Genomic DNA, 4,352 nt, shown 5'->3' on the forward strand with positions numbered 1-4,352 from the left:
ATTTTTTATTTAAAAAAATTAATTATTTGAATTCAAATATTATTTAAATTTAAATTCAATATAATATCTTTTTTAGAAAGAAAATATATTTATTACTTACTTATTTTTAATTTTTTAAAAATAATGTATATTTTCTTATAATTATATACATAAATTTTAAAAAATATTATAATTTTTTTTATATATAAAAATCGCTATTAAAACATTTTTAAAATTTTTTTTTATTTAAAAAATTGCTCAGCGATTTAATAACAAAAAAACTTTTTTTTTTTTAAATAAATCGCTGCCTAGGCAGCGATTTATATCAAAAAATTTTTTTTGTTTTTTATAAATCGTTGCTAAGGCAGCGATTTATATTGGAAAATATTTTTTTTTTTATAAATCGCTGCACTGGCAGCGATTTTTTAAAAAAAAAATTTCTTCATAAATCGCTGCCAGTGCAGCGATATACCTTATTTTAAAAAAAAAAATATTAAAAAATAATGTCAAATCGCTGCCCTGGCAGCGATTTGTAAGAAGAAAAATTTTGAAATTGCTGCTTGAGCAGCGATTTCATTTTTATATTAAAAAAAAAAAATTTGGCAAAATCGCTGCCTCAGCAGCGATTTACTTTTTCAGTTGAAGTAAATCGCTGCGTCGGCAGCGATTTTACCGTTTTGATTTATATAAAATTTTATATACCGTTTTGAAATTTTTGTTAATATTTTCTACCCTTTGAGTTTCGGACTCCAAATTTAAGCATTGTCTTTCTCTTGTGTGCTAAACTAACCAAATAAAATTTAAAAGTTATTTTTATACGATGAAAAATAAAAGTGAATGAAATGAGTATACAATACTTAATTCGTTGACTTTAGTAAAACATTTAATATGTATTTAAAGCTTGATATTTTCAACAATACTCTATAAAAACATGCATGAGTATATATAGACTATTGTGCTTTTTTTTTTTTGAAATGATTTTTGACTTTATTTGATAACGAAGGAAAGGATTGAGAAATGTATGTGAAGATCATCAGAGGCTAACTGAAAAATTGAGCTCAATGGAGTGTCACTATCATTAGTACATTAATTATCAGCGACAAAGTTTGGCGTACAACTCTTAAAAAGCAAATGATAATGATAGTAAAGGATAAACTTCTATATGATCGAATATAATAATTGGGTATACTATATTATAACAAAAGTACATCATCTATTCATATTTGAACTCAATACATTATTATATTTTACAAACATTCAATAATAGGGGAATTCCACCCTTGACCACTCCCATTAATTGAAATAAAGAGTACGTAATAATGGTCTAATACCCCATATTCATCAACGGCAAAAGAAAAATTTGTTGTCTTGAATTCAATCATTAATAAAATTATTGGGTTTATGATGAATTAAGTTATATGACGCTTCTCATTTAATGATTTATGAGTTAGTGCACCACCTCCTTGTAACGTCCCGGAAACTAGCAAGTTGAACTAGAGAATTCTAGAGCCTTTTGTAAGAGGTTTTGGAGTGTGGTATGAGGATTAAAATTTCAAAAACCATACATAGAATGGAGGTTTAAGGGTTAGGGCGTGAAGGTACGACCTCTCAAGGACCACCAAAGGGGTCCTTGAGGAGGACCTCAAGATAGCCCATAAAGCTGTTTTTTGGCAACAACCTACTCTTGGCCACCTACTGGCCGTAGGTGGACCCACGCTCCGTAGGTGGGTGTCGTGGGTCAATTCCTACTAAAACTTGAAAGATGAAGTCTCATAATACATTCATGAACCATCAGTACGCCTCGTAGGCCTACCCACAGTCCGTGGGTGGTGGTTTTGTGGGTCCTGGGCAGTTTTTATCTTTAAGTTTAAGTTCAATTCTTAGGGGTTAAGTTAGAAATTAATAAGGTGTTAAAGTAGGTAGGTTTATTATTTAATTAACCACTAATATAAGCTTAATAGGCCCCTAAAACTAAATCATTGACTCACTCCTCTAAGACCCCAAATGCTCTCAAGAAATTCTCTGTAGAAGAAAAGAAGAAGAAGAAGAAGAAGAAGAAGAAGAAGAAGAAGAAGAAGAAGAAGAGAAGGGAAGAGGGCAGCAACTTAGGTCGATTTTCTCCATACAATCAAGATTTTTTATGGCTTTGAAGCAAGGTATGTTTAGCTTATATTAATATATGAGTTCTTCCCCCATAGATCCCCCTTAGTGTTCCCCCAAATTGTAAAGTCAAAAACCCAATCTGCCTAGGGTTTCCTTCTACTATGTGGGTAGGGCTTAGGTATGATCCAATCTAGTGGTTAATACCTACTTATGATTGTATTAACATTGAATTATGATTTTATGATGAATTCATGTGATTTCTATGGTAAACCCTATTTGATGAATGTGATGTTTTGTGAATTTATGCCATTAGAGGTGAATCAAAGGTTCTTGAGAGATCTTATTAAATAAATGTCATGTTAGTAATTAATCAAAGTTAGGATCATATAATAATGAATTTAACTTGACCTTATTTAATATGAAGAATCTTGACATGTAAAACTAAAATTGAACATTTATGATGAATTGTGACTAGAATCATATAGTAATGAAAGATGTGGTTGAAATGCCTTGAAATCTAGGTATAATGATAGGATTAAGAAATAAATATTGAGTTCAAGCCTTGTGATCATAATATTTAGGGCTTTAGAGTGAAGCGAATATGATTATCTATTGGTGCTAAGGCTTTGAGAATAAAGCTTAAATGTGAATATAAGCTTGATCAATAGAGTTTTGGTGGAGGATTTTTACCTACCTAATCTACATAATAAATACTTGAATATGTGAAGTGATAGATTAACTTAAGTCATGATGATACCAATTTCTAATGTAGAATTCTAGATATGGTTTTATGCGTGAATTTAATATGACCTGAAAAGTTCTCTCACATAGAATGATTCTAGGTTGAAACGTTTTCTAACCTAGAATGAATCTAATTCTTAGGACTATGAAATGTGATGAGACTTGTGGTGATTCCCCTAGAATACCTTTGCATGATAGGTTTGTGGGATGTGCTCCCTTACTCCTACTTAGTTAAACATGAGGTGATTGCCCATGTCATGAGGTGGGAAGTGCAAAGTGATTACTCTTTATATATGTGTGACTCCCAAGTCAAGAGGTGTTTACCCATTAGCCTTTATGTTGATCATGGAGGCGATCAGCTATGATCCGTATGTGTTTATGTGGAGGCGAATACCTACATTAAACATTAATATTGATATGGAGACAAATAACTATATTGCCTTAATATGGATATGGAGGAGAATACCTATATCCCCTTAAAATAGACATGGAGGACAATACCTATGTTCATTAACTTGTATGACTTGTGGAGACTCCCTTTGTCTTTATGATTTGTTAGTATGTGTGAGAAGAGGTGATTGACCTTGTTTTTATGATTCAATGATATACAAGGCCTCAAGTGATTCCCTTATTCCTTAATGACGAACTAAACATACATGCCTTAAGGTGATTCCCCGTGCAATTGTGAATATGAGCATGACTAGTTTGGATAGTAGCTCTAGATAAGTCTCCAATACATGAATGACTAAGAGGTGAATAACCTTGTCTTTATGATATAATGTTAAGAGATAATAAACATGAATGATGAACCTAAAGTGTCTAGCTTAGAATGGGTAGGATTATGGGGTCTTGTTCATGCATGGTACAAGCTTGCGTTAAGGTGAATCATGAGATGGTTTCTCTTATTTGATGTATGCTTAGATAAGATTGTGATATAGTTGTCTTACTTGAAATGATATTATTGAATAAGGTGATGTTTCCCTTGTATATATGAAATAAGTTAGTAATGAGACCAAAGTAGGGTAAATATGACTACGATGAGTTCAAGGTTATGCTTAGTGTGAAGGGTAGTATGGGATGCCTTTCATTCATTGCACAAGGGTGCTTTCACGTTACTAGGAGTATGTACCCTTATGGTAGAAATATTAAGACTTAACCATGCATATAAACTATGATTAAGATGACCAAAAATGGATACTTGGCTTGGGTTGTATTATGGAATGCTATTCATGCTTTGCACTTGTATGATTTTGAGGTTAGTTGAGAATGGTGCTATTATGGTATAGATGACTAAGATTCAATTATGCTTATATGATGCTTATATTTAGTACTTGGTTTATTATGAATATGACTTATATCCTATGATAATTAACTATGTCTTATGTTAACTTGTGATGATATGATGCTTATGTTGGAGATTATGCTTATGAACATGTTATTATCTCTTATGCTTATGTATTATAATGACTCACTATTTTGATATGCTTTTATGATGTTGTGCTAGCTTTCACACTTGGTAAATTTGGTAG

This window comes from Solanum pennellii, chromosome 11 (assembly GCF_001406875.1).
Source record: "Solanum pennellii chromosome 11, SPENNV200".
In the NCBI taxonomy this organism is placed as follows: domain Eukaryota; kingdom Viridiplantae; phylum Streptophyta; class Magnoliopsida; order Solanales; family Solanaceae; genus Solanum; species Solanum pennellii.